Source organism: Lactuca sativa, chromosome 1 (genome assembly GCF_002870075.4).
Source record: "Lactuca sativa cultivar Salinas chromosome 1, Lsat_Salinas_v11, whole genome shotgun sequence".
Lineage (NCBI taxonomy): Eukaryota > Viridiplantae > Streptophyta > Magnoliopsida > Asterales > Asteraceae > Lactuca > Lactuca sativa.
Window position 1 is genome coordinate 149,182,838 of NC_056623.2, and position 13,624 is coordinate 149,196,461.

Genomic DNA, 13,624 nt, shown 5'->3' on the forward strand with positions numbered 1-13,624 from the left:
CTCACAAGTTTGTAACATAATATAGTTTGAAATTCATAATAATCTGAATATTCGTAACAGTTTCCATAAACAAATGTTCATTGCTAAAATAAGTAAATAAGTTTTCATGAATACAAGTTTGTTGCTAAACCGAGTAATAAAGTTTCCATAAATAGAAATGTATTGCAAAAATGAGTAATAAGTTTGCATAAACAATGTTCGTTGTCATCATGAGAGATAATGTATGTTGCCCAAATGAGATGCAATGTTCGTATTCTCATGGCAAATAAAGTTCATTGCTATAATTAATAAACAAGTGTGTTGCTAGAATAAGTAACAAGTTTGTATGTATATGAGCAAACAATGAGTTCACAACCAAGCCTATGACTGATGCGCTATCAAGATCTATTCTTTTCATTCCATGGATTATATGGTATCATGCACTCCAACAATTGGGCTAGTGAGGAGTTGTCAGTTCCTATTAGCGTTATTCATAATGACCATTGGCTCAAAGAGTTAATGGTTGGATTAAAATGTAAGATGTTTCGTGTTGCATAGACATACATAGAGAAATATAGCAATCAAGTTTGATACAAATCAATTTAAATACAATGAACAAATAATAGTTTTTCGAACATGCTTTTCCAACCCAAAACATAAAAACCGGAAATAGGGGAGTCGTGAATACTCACAATACATTGAGATGATGCAAATGGCGCATCAAACTACATTCCACTTACACCACTACTGATTCCTACAATAATGGTATTCGCTAGTGAGTCTCTAATCGAAATCTAACACTAGTATACTTACTACTACAATAGAATTATGCCAATATTGTGTCTAAAGTTAATATTGATAAGTCACAAACATTTTTATGAAATGGTGAAATTTTATAACTCATGTGATTAAGACAATTTTGGATATTAATTTCCAGATTTTTGTAATATTAATGGAGGGTATTTCAACACATTTAAAGGTGTTTTAATCTCCTAAAAATCCAAAATATTATCAAACAGCTTCTAAAAATTCTCAAACTTTGTATTTTCATTCTAAACACAGTAGAGGTCTTCCAGAAATTTTCCCATGAAATTTTGTTGTGATTAACTATTTTTCCAAATTTTTATGCCTTCATAAAAATATAAATTCGTGAAAAATAGAATCCATAATATAAAAATTCCCAAACTTTAATAATACTGGAATTAGATATACTTAAGCTGAGAAAAATATAAAAATGGATTTCTAATCTGTTTAACCCAGTTTTATGTTTTTTGTGCATTTATTCTAATAAGAATTGAAATAAATAGCAAAAGGTTTCCAAAATTGCTCACACTTTTTATATTACTCTTATTAAACATTATGAAATCTGGGAAAAATATAAAAATAGATTTCTAAACTGTTTAACCCAAGTTTACGATTTTTGTGCATTTATTATTATAAAAATTAAAATAAATAGAAAAAAGTTTCCAAAATTGTCCAAACTTTTTTTAACACTGTTATTATGCATATAGAAGCTTTGAAAAATATAAAAGATATTTTTTAGTTAGTCTTGCTATTTTCCTTTGTTTTATCCACTTAAAGAATCATTAATTGGAGAATAATTACTAAACAGTTTAAGTAAATTACCAAAATTTTTGTAAATTTCATTAACAGTGTAAATAATCTGGAAAATTACCAAAGGTGGTTTTTAGCTACAGGAATCTGATTTTGTGGATTTAAGTGTGTTTAATATTAGAAGATAGAAGAAAAATAGCATTTGGTATAGAAAAACCATCCAAATTTTTATTTAGAGTTCTAATATTTATAAGGAATGCACTATGAAAAATCGGGCAAAAAACTATTTTTCCTGTTTTTAGTCGATTATAAATAAAAAAATCGGGCAAAAATAGGAATGCACTATGAAAATCTTTGAAAATATTTTCCGGAGTCTTCCACATAGGGTTGGAGCTGCGAAAATTAATAGATACCCTTTTCAAATTCTCTAAAGTGGTTTTATGATTTATTGGTGATAAACAAAAAGAAAATTCAAAACCATAGTAAACTGTAACAAAAATCGATGAAACTTAATGAGATGTCATTATTTATCATAGGGATCTTCCACGAATTTACCTAGGATTTAAAGACCTCAGAAAGTATTTTATATGATTTATTTCCCTATTTTATTGCAATAATTATAATAATTCGAGAAAAATGAATTATTTTCTGAAACTTTACATATCATCTGATTTTATTAGTGGGATTCTTGAAAAAATGGATTTGATCAGAAAGGAGTTTTACGTATTTATTTGAGAATAAATCCCGTATGAACATATTAGAAAGCTTTTAACAACAAACTTTGATCTCAAGCATCTAAGCTTGAAGATCATCATATGCATGTTGTTTGAAGACCATTCATGAGTTTGAAATGTTCCAAAATCGTTTTTGATAGAAAACTTAGGGTGCATGTGGTGATTTTTACCCATAACTTGTAGAAAAGTGTGTTATGTTGATTTTGACTTAGTTTTTGGTCCTTGGATTTCACCATTTAGAACATGCATGTTATTTTGGGTGCAATCCTACCACCATCATCATCAAAACCGTGAGTTTGTGTGTGTGTGTATATTTATGTGTTCATGATTTTCATTAGAATGGAGTAGAAAATGGAGAAATTGCAAGAAAGCATGTAAAACTTTGAAAGAAAGTGAAGGGGAATGAAAGAAAATTCGGGATTACCATCAAGAATAGTTTAAGATGATGAAGATTTCCTGATTATAGGTTTTATTTGATCTTATTTTTCTATAAATTTTGTGGGTTTGTGAGAGGTAAAGAGGAGAAATGGAGTGGTGGTGATGAAGAGTGTGAGAGAGAATGAGAGGTAGAGTGAATGTTTGCGTATTTTGACTGGATACTGATGGCTACGATTTAAATAACTGTCTAAGATTATAGTATAACCAATAGTGACACTCAACAATGTTTCCATGTCTAAATGATAAAATATATTATACTAATAACCAATTTTTTGGTAATAAATTGAATATTGGTCACAATTAAAAACACTATTGTGTCTACAAATCAACTACATTTGCATTTTAATTGATTTTCTTTTTTTAAATGATGTAAAATAGTCATAGTTACGAATTTTTAAATGGCTAAATGATAGCATCGGTCATGATAATTAATACAAATATGGTCGTAAGCTAATATTAAATCCATAATTTTAATAAAATGTATGTCTTTATAATACTTATGATCATGTTGCACTTAATTGTGTGTCTCTCTACACTAGACAATAGTCATAGTAAATGATTGTTTTGTGACTAAATATTAACAAATCGACATTTATGAAATTAATTACATGTGGTCATTTAGAGAACATGGTCATGTTCACCATAATTGCATGTCTACAAATGATACCCAATAGTTTTAGTAAACTATGAATTGTATGAAAATTTATTTACATAACGCCACACCGAAACAACATGTATGTTGCCAGTTGGTGATATACAATCACTATAATAAATAAAAAACTGTGTCTATTGACGGTTTAACGCCACAATATTGGATAAAATGATTGAGTATAGCAACAAAATTTCATACCCAATAGCCACACTTTTATGATACGACCAAATTTTTTCATTTTATACAGACACTAAATTTTAAAGGGACCATAAGACTCATACAATGACATCACCTTCTGTCACACTTTTAGTGAAAAAAAATGCCACTATACACCGATGGTCACACCTTTATGGTGTGTTCATTGATCATTTTTGAAATAGTGCTTGATGACTTGCGATTGTAGGAGTTGAACGGTTGTTGTGTTGCTTAATTTTTGTAATATACATATCCAATGCCTAGAAAACATGCATACTGCTATTGTCATGGATGTTTATTTCGTTAACAATGGTTATTAGTAGATGACTACTTACCCCTTACAACACCCTTACCATTATGTGAATTTTTTGACCCGTTGTTATGTTTCCCCTTTGTTGTTTTTTGAGGAATATAGAGCTTTATCAGAGGAGTATACAATATTAGACTAGTAGTCTAGGGTTTCTTGGCGTTACTCATGGACTAATACCATGTCAGAGATGCTTGATAAAATTATCACATTAATTAACCATAGTTAATTTTGGTAAGTTCATTAAATACAACATTGGTTTTGAAACATAGACCAATTTTATAATTATATCTGGATAAATATTCAATACTATATCAATCCAGAAATTAATGATTGACCAACAAAAGATGTTTACCGACGAACTTGATCTGCAAAAATCAATCTTCCGTTGGAAGTTTGTGCATGTGTTATGTTTTTGGCATGCTTATCAAAACTCATTCAATTGTCTCTGACATTTGGTAAAACTCACACTTTTGTGAAACAAAAAAGGAATCCAAATACACTTTAAATGCAAAGTTGCAATAAATATAACACAACTAGGCGAATGCCCGCGCGTTGCGCAGAAATACCTATATAGTTGAAGTCTTTACAAATATACGATTTTTTTAAATATAACAATAACGTTGTTATTAAATTTGATATAATAATTTGTACACACTAAATTGATATAATATACTGATTATTTTGAATTATATGATAATATATACATTTATTATAGCTTTATAATCTCAATCGTTTGAATGGCTTTTACCCACGAGTTACACATGAATAAAATTAAATATAATATATGATTTGATGTTATATATAGTTGTTTTTGTTGTTAATTAATTTTTTAAAACTTATTTGCTTAATGTTTAATTTCTATCATTATAATTATTTAAAACATCAAACATTGTTTTTTTATTTTAAAGCTAACAATATAATCATTTATATAGAGTTGTTTTTAACTATTGTTATTGTAAACTATTTTAAGCTACTTATTTGGAAACTTTTAACGATTATACAAATATATTTAAGAAATATTTTAGTTAAATTAAAATTACAATTTAGTTTTTGCTTTTATCATTACAATTTATCACTTTTAACTATTTACAAAGTATTCTTTAGTTTTATTAAATGCAACTGAAATTTATATTTTAGTTGATATAGTAATGCGCAGAAACACCTATATAGTTGAAGTCTTTACAAATATATATATTTTTTAAAATATAATACTAACGTTGTTGTTAAATTTGATATAATAATTCGTATATTAATTTGATATAATAAATTGATTATTTTTAATTATATGATAAGATATAAATCTATTATAACGTCATAATCTCAATCATTTGAATGACTTCTACTCGCGAGTTAGACATCAATAAAATTAAATATTATATATGGTTTGATATTATTTATAGTTGTTATTTTTACCTAATTTTTTAAATTTTATTTGTTTAATGTTTTAATTTCTATCATTATAATTATTTAAAACATCAAACATCATTTTTTTTATTTTAAAGGTAACAATATAATCATTTATATAGAGTTATTTTTAACTATTGTTATTATAAGTTATTTTAAGCTATTTATTTGAAAATTTTTAACGATTATATAAATATATTTAGGAAATATTTTAGTTAAACTGATATTACAATTTAGTTTTTGCATTTATTACTATAATTTATCACTTTTAACTATTTATAAAATATTATTTCCTTTTTTTAGTGGAACTGAAATTTATATTTAAGTGGACACTATAATGTTATATTTAAATTAACAATTTAAGTATTTTGTCAAAACTGTTCAAAAAATGTAGCTTTAAACTGATAAAGGTTTACATGCAACAACATTTTAAATCTAATAAATTAAGTGTAATATGTTAAAATTTACAGACATAACTTTATAAATAGAAGTAAATATATTATTTTTAAATTGAAATTTAGTCTATTTTAAAGGTAACAAAAGTGTCATTTTGCGTAAGGGTTGGGTTGTATGTGAAGATATGAACAATTTTAGGGGTGGTTGATGCAAATCACCATGGCTAGAGATTAGGGTTAGGGTTGACGCCCACACTTTTCTTACTATATATATTAGATGTTCAGTTCATTTGCATTCGATTTCACAGCAGCTGCCCGCTGTCATAATCAACCCTGTGAATCTATATCTTCAAACTATTCAACTACTGTCATAATCAGCCCTGTGAATCTTAATCCAGCATTGACACATGATGCTGTTTTGATAAAGTTATCGAAGTGCGCCTTTTTTGGTCACGATAACCACATGATAGTCACCAGGACTTCTATGTGTCGATTTAAAAAAAAAAAAAATCTCTATCATGCACATAGATCCGAAAAGTAGCAAAGATCCGCATGATTTTAAATCAAAAAACATGTAAGTTAACTGATACGTTAATTTATACCATTATGAATCATGTGTTTTCAAGCTGTTTTGTCTCGGTTTTTTGGTGTTTCGAAGTTTATGTTGTTCGACTGTCCCTCACACTATTTCTTGATCTGATGTCAGATTAGTAAAATCAGATCGGTACCAGTTACGTGTTCATAGCATTTCAAAAATCGGTTTCGTGGGTTTGTCCAGAGGCCACTGTAAACTACCCTTTCCAAGGTAAGTTTATAAAACGTTTTCTTATGTAACTGTTTTGATGCCAATAAATTTTTAATGCTCAACTTTCCAATTTTTGCTATATCAAGTAACGCTTCAGTAGTGTGTAAATCTGACATCTTGTTCCATTCTTACTGAATAATTTTTGGAGATGATGGTGATCTTGACGGAAGTTGCAGATCTGATCACTAGATCTTGACATGCTTATTCCTTAAATATATATCAATAAATTTGGTCCCTGTAGTAGACTGCTTGTTTTAGTTTTGGTCCAAGGTTAAAATGGTCATTCAAAAAAAATCCGGTTATGCTGTGTTTTCATTTCTGATTGTTACATTTATCCTCCTTGCAGTGTGAAAGGGAATATCATATAGGGTGTTTGAGGGCACATAAGAAGATGGATCTGAAGGTTTGTTAATTTGAATCTCAATTTGCTCAAATTTCCAACGTTTTTCACTTGATTTAATATGAGATTGTTGATCTGAAGGTGTGCTTTCATTTCGAAGGAATCAGAACCGGAATCACCAATTCCGATGTGAAGTGGATTGTTTTCCTTGGGAAAGACATTTCTAATGACAATAATAGCATTCCAAAGAACATCTTTGTTAGAAAAAAGAGGAAGTGGTGCTTCATGGTGGAGTTACTTTTCAAGATGGTTTTGTTTCAAGGTGGAGTTACTTGAAAGATGGTTTTGTTTTAGTCTTTTGATTGATTTGTAAAGTAAGCAATGAATGAATAATAAATGCCAAAAATTGATATCAATGGTGGCATTTCAAAGAACATCTTTGTTAGAAAAGGAGGTGGTGGGCCTCAAGGTGGAGATATTTTTCATGATGTTTTGGTTTTAGTCTTTTGATTATGTATTAAAGTAAGCAATTAATGAATCAATAATGAATACCATTTTCGAGGATTTATATTTGTTGGTTTTGAAAACATAGATTTGATGTACTATGTTTTAAGATTTTTTTTTTCATTGTGTAATTGTATTTAGTTTTTTCATGAGTTTGTTATTTTTTATAATGCCAAAATCATCTCTATGATTTCATATCAAATCTATTAGTAGATTTCTAGTGAGTTATTTCTAGATTATGTCGGTAATCTGTTAGTTAGTTAGTTATATCTAGTCGGTATTTCAGTTCAAACTCATTTCATTGGTAATCTGTTGGAAAAAATATTTTCGACAATGATTGGTTACTAATTACGTTGACAACTGTCAAATTCAGGTCATTTTCGGACTCATGCATTTTTTCATAACCCATATATACTTGACTCTTATGATTTTAGTAACTTGTTTAGCTACCGTAGGAAATGCCGATACCCAAATTAGAACAAACCCCAAACATTTGTTACAATTGAAAAAGTGTATAAAACACTAAAAATAAATTGAAATTCTCTTATTTCACTACTATATGTTGTTAAATATGTAACAAAATCACAAAACCCTAAAAAGCCAAAAAACCTAAAGTTATAAATTTTCACCAAAAAAATTGTATAAAAATAATTATGAATATTACAATATCAATTTAAAACATTTAAAACTAGGCAAGTATAACTAAAGAAATAAATTTTGAGTCATTAACAATTACCTTTAATTTATAAGCCAAAAATGAAGGTTTTATTAATAAAAACTATCGACAAAGTGCACAAATGGTCCCTGCGTGTGGTTTGTTGAAAATTTCCTCATTTTTCCAAAAAGGTTTGGATTAGCACCAGAGGTGCAACTTTTTCATTTTATTGCGAGTTTTGTCCAATTTGCTATGAATATTTTTATAATGACGATTTTGCCCTTACTTTTTTCTTTTTCTATTTTCTATTTATAACTTTTATAATAGTAAAAATAGAATTGAAAATGCAAACTCTCTCTCTCTCTCTCTCTATATATATATATATATATATGTATATATATATATATATATATATATATATATATATATCACTTTCTCATCCCGCAAAGTTTTTCCTATTGATCTTATCTTCTTCATCCCAATCTTGCTTTCGATACGATTCCGTACTACCAAACACCCACCATTGCTACACGTTTGACGTAAAACTCCAACCAATAATCTTCATTCTCGTTTTTGCCAACCCGTCGCCTTCTATTTCATTGTTGTGAACCACCATTGACAAAACCTTAGTCGTCGTTCATTCGTTCCGAACAGAGAGGAGTGAGGAAGGAGGCTGAGAGGAGACGAAATCAATTTTTGAAATCACCTTGAATGGTGCACCAGATCTAGAATGTTACTGTAGGCGTCGTCTTCAATGCATCTGAGCTCAAAGGATTCAACTTTGATGATCTTCTTCCTTCAAATAGACCTAAGTGTGTGTGTGTGTGTCCATTTCTAGATCTAACTTTGTTATTGTTAACTTACAGAAGATCTGAAGTCGACGATCATCCGATCAACTCCATTAATCTCGTCTTTGTCTCCTTCTTCAAACTCGATTGTAGGTATGACCCTTATTCTTTTTTTTTTGTTCGATCACAGGTGACACATCTCCATTCAATCACAGTCCCTCGTTCTTCAACCTTCTTTCTTAATATTTTGTTGAGATGCATTTTGGTCAAAAGATAAATGGAAGAACAAGGTAGTTGGGGATGATGGGTGCTCAATGGTGGTGATTTTTCATGGTGGATTAAAGATGAATATGATGATGATTGTGTGAAGACTCGATTTTTCTTGGCAAAATTATTGATTGTTGGTGGTTTGGCAGTGTTTATGGTGGTGACCAAAAGATCTGCTTCACCAGAAAAGGGTAAAGAGTACTGAACTTTCTTCATGTTCTTAAAGGTGGATTTGTGTTTGTGCGTTTGCGAGACAGAGTGAGAGAAAGACAAAAAGAGGGACAAAGAGAAAGAGAGAGAGAGATTTCATTTTTATTTTTTTATTTGTTTATAAAAAATTGTAAAAATAAAATAGAAAATGAAAATTTTCTTTTTTATATTTTCTTTAATATATATATATATATATATATATATATATATATATATATAAAATAAAAAACTTGAAACGGGGAAAAAAGGGCAAAATCGTCATTTTGAAAAATCTCATAGCAAATTGGACCAAACTCGCAACAAAATGTAAAGTTTGGACCTCTGGTTTTATTCTAAACCTTTTTGAAGAAAAGCGACGATTTTCAGCAAACCACAAGATCCATTTGTGCAGTTTTGTCAAAACTAGATTAAAGTGCACATTTTATAAAATTTTGATATTTTTTATAAAGAATTTGAATTTTATAAAAATGGAAGAGAGGGAAACCCTCTCTCCTCCCTCATATTTTTGGCCTCCACCTCCTAATAAAGCCTTTTCCCTACAAATCTCAATCAGTTTCTGATTCTCTCTTCTCCTAAACTCCATTTTCCTATTTTAGTTTCTCTCACACTCCAACACCTCTACCACACCTTTCCTCTCAAATCTCTCTCTAAACTCATGAAATTCTTCAGCTATGACCACTTCTCAAGCATAAAATTTTCATCCTTAAGTGTCATTCTTAGAGGTAATCATGAAAATCCTTTGTTCTCCTACACTTTTCTTTCAAGTTTTACAAGTTTACTTACACTTTCTTCTTCTCCTACACAATTCCTTATGAACATTCATGTTCGTAACCATGGAAGTCGATTTTGATGATGATGGTGGTAGGATTTCAACCATGAACAACATGCATGTTGTTTGTTATTGAAATCCAATGACCAAAACCTATGTCAAACCCTAAAAAAAAAGATTTTTACTAATTTTAAATGTTCATCCACCGCATGCATCCAAATTTTCCTTTGAAAACATCATAATGAACAAAATATATCCATGCATGTTCTTCAAACCGTGATGCATGTGATGAACATCAAACTTAAAGGCTTGATGATCAAAGTACATTGTTAATAGTGCATGTAAAGGATTTTATTCAAAAACAAAAATCTAAACTCCTTTTCTATTCAAATCAAAATTTTCTCAAAATCCCAATAAGAACATAAGATGATCTGGAAAATCCTAAAAATTGTTTTCATTTCTTCAATTTATTATAATTGTTACAAGGAAACAAGGTCATGAATCATTTAAAATACTTTCTGAGGTCCATAAATCCTAAATAAATTCATGGATGCCCCTAAAGTAAATAAAGGTCTCTTATTAAGTTTCATCGATTTTTGTTACCGTTTGGTATAACTTTTAATTTTCTTTTTATTTAGTTTCAATAAATCATAAACCCAAGTTAGGGAATGTAAAATGATCAACTATGATTATTTCCAGCTCCTACACCATGTGGATTACTTGAAAACATATTTTGGAAAATTTTCATAATGTATATTTGTTTTTCCACAATTTGTGTGCATATAGTGGACTAGAATTGAGAAAACTAGTTTTACTCACCCAGAATTCATGAAAATTTTCCATGACTTCTTATATTACATTAGGATGCCACATAAAAAGTGGGATGATTTATCTGTTCTGTATGCTATATTTTTCTATTTTCCTAATATTAAAAAAACAAAAATCTAAAAATCAGACTCCTTTTATGAAAATCACCTTTTTTATTTTTCCAAGACTTTGTACACTGTATATGAATCTTAGAAACAGTTTGGTAATTTTCCTTAACTATTTAACTATTATTCACAAATTAAGCTTATTTAAGTGATTAAAAGAAAGAAAAATATCTAAACTATTTGGAAACCAAATTTTATATTTTTATCATATTTTATATGTTTAATAACACTAGTACAAAACGTTTCGGGAATTTTAGAAACAGTTTTCTATTTATCTCCATTTTGTTAGTATAAGTGCACTAAAATCAGAACAATCATGTTAATTGTTTGAAAATCAGCTGTTATATTTTTTCCCAACTTATATTTGCTTCATAAAAGTGGTGCAAAAAGTTTGGGAAATTTTCTTAGTAGATTGATATTTTTCATGAATTTGTATTGATTTAGAGAATTAAATATAAGAAAAATAGCTAAACATATCAAAAATTCAAAGAAAATTTTCTAGAAGCCCTTAACTGTAATTGGAATGAAATTGTAAAGTTTGAAAATTTGTGGAAACTGTTTGGTAATATTTTTTGATTTGAAGAGTTTAAAACACCTTTAAATGTGTTGAAATACCTTTAATTAATATTACAAAAATATGGAAAATAACACCTAAAATTGGCTTAACCACATGAGTTATGAATTTCACTATATCAAAAAACTTGTTACCAAGTAATTGAAAACCAATACTTAGAACAAAATTTGGCATTTGTCTATATGTAGAATTTGGTATATTTACATTAGATTTCTACATAGATACTCAAGCATGTGTTTGATGTCATAGGATCCATTTAGTAAGGTGTTGGTGCATTCCGAGGCACCACTTGTACCAATTTGAAACATTGTGAGTATTCATGCATCCCCTTATTTTTGGTTTTTAAATGTGTTGGGGTGAAAAAACATCTCCTAACTATTTATGTTTGGTGTATTTTTATTGAATTGTATCAAACTTGATTGATGTATTTTTCGATATTTTGCTATGTATTTGTATATTACTTGAAACATGAGGCCTTATAGTCATAAGTCCCATACTTTACTGCAACCATTAACTCTTTAAGCCAATGGTCATTATGAATAGCGCTATTAGGAATTGACAAATCCTCACTCACCTGATTGCTTTAGTGCATTTTACCATGTTCATCTATGGAATGATAAGCTTAGATGTCAAAAGGGCATCAATCATAGGCTTAGTTGTGAACTCTTTGTTGATTATTATGCGCATACAAGAGATTATTACATACATGGAAACTTATTTACGTGTTTTAGCAATGAACTTCAATTTTTGGAAACTTTTATACAAAACCTTGATTTAGTAAACCTGTGATCTCACCAACTATTTTCATAGTTGACCATCGTTTTACATGTTTTTTCAAGAAATAATTAGTAAGTGGATATAAAGATTCATCATCATATAGCATGTTGCATTGTATGGAAGTTATTTCATGAAATTAACTTTTGAACATTGTTATTTTGGGAAACTTGTATTTTATTTTGTTTAAATTATGGGTTGTAAACTTTAAATTATTACTAATGTTATGTATCTTTATCTTTTGTAGCGAAACCTTACCGTTGTGATATCTTGCATTTCCACTTTAGCCGTATGTGACAAAAATGATATCAGAGCTAAAGTTATAGATAAAATTGTGTTTCTGTTAAGAAAACCCAACCTATAACCAAAACATATAGATTTTTTTTACATCGAACATGCTACTAGTATAATTACGGTGCAAATTGTATTATTGGACCTCAATTAAACATAGCCTAATCACCTATGTCTATATAAGGAAAGATTTATACAAGACATGAGCTAATTATATTGGGAATATGTTCAACCTAATTTTTGCGTAAAATTTATTTCAAAAAATAAATTCAGAATGTGAATTTGGTGTGTGTAAGCATTGCATCATATATACATTCATTGTTATTTATTTCAAAGCTAATTAAAACTATGTCGACATTGTCGTCCTCTCGTGCTACCACCTCGGCTGATGAATCTGAATATGTCACGGTGAATCTAAAACGTGATCCCCCCGCCTCTGTGGATCTTGTTTCTTTTGTGAAGAAACTTAACAATGGAAGAGAATCTGCTACTCTTATCTAGCAAGAAAGTTTGGAAGAGACTAGAAATTCAGGTATATACTAGATAGAACTTATACTTTTCATATAAAAATTAGGTACTTCATACTTAAATGTTAATCTAATATTTGTAAATGGCTTGCAGATATTTATAGAAGAGTAAAAAGCTGAGCACAATCAAGTTGGAACTACACTCTCTGAGTTTAGTTTATTAATTATGCTAGGAACATAATATACTTGTAATATAAAACAATGTTTGTTTTGGAACGTAATGTACTTGTAATATAAAACAATGTTTTTTTTTTTACTTTTAGATGCTTTAATGCATCTTAATGTATCATAAATATGTGATTGTATTTCACGTGTTTTCTTAATCAAACCAATACCCCTTAACTTTTTAAGAGCGATTAAGTTTGGATGTATCATTTATAGTTTTTACTCTTTAGAGCCAGAACTTACTTGTATTTGGTCAAATAAATATATTTTATGTGTTTGTTTAATTAAATATGCATTATTTTTAAATACAAGTTTTCATGATTCTTTTATAAAACATATTTGTACTCTTATTAGTAGACCGT

At 28.8% G+C, this 13,624-nt stretch overlaps 1 long non-coding RNA gene across 2 annotated transcripts; it reads left to right on the forward strand.

Moving 5' to 3' along the window:
• The first annotated feature begins 5,945 nt into the window (after positions 1 to 5,945).
• Positions 5,946 to 7,378, forward strand: LOC111916649 (uncharacterized). Of its 2 annotated transcripts, none has more exons than XR_002858566.3 (4): positions 5,946 to 6,235; positions 6,368 to 6,466; positions 6,813 to 6,869; positions 6,948 to 7,378. It is a non-coding gene; the product is annotated as an uncharacterized LOC111916649 (long non-coding RNA). The 2 variants fall into 2 exon arrangements; XR_002858570.3 differs by having other exon boundaries at positions 6,967 to 7,378.
• Positions 7,379 to 13,624: the final 6,246 nt, after the last annotated feature.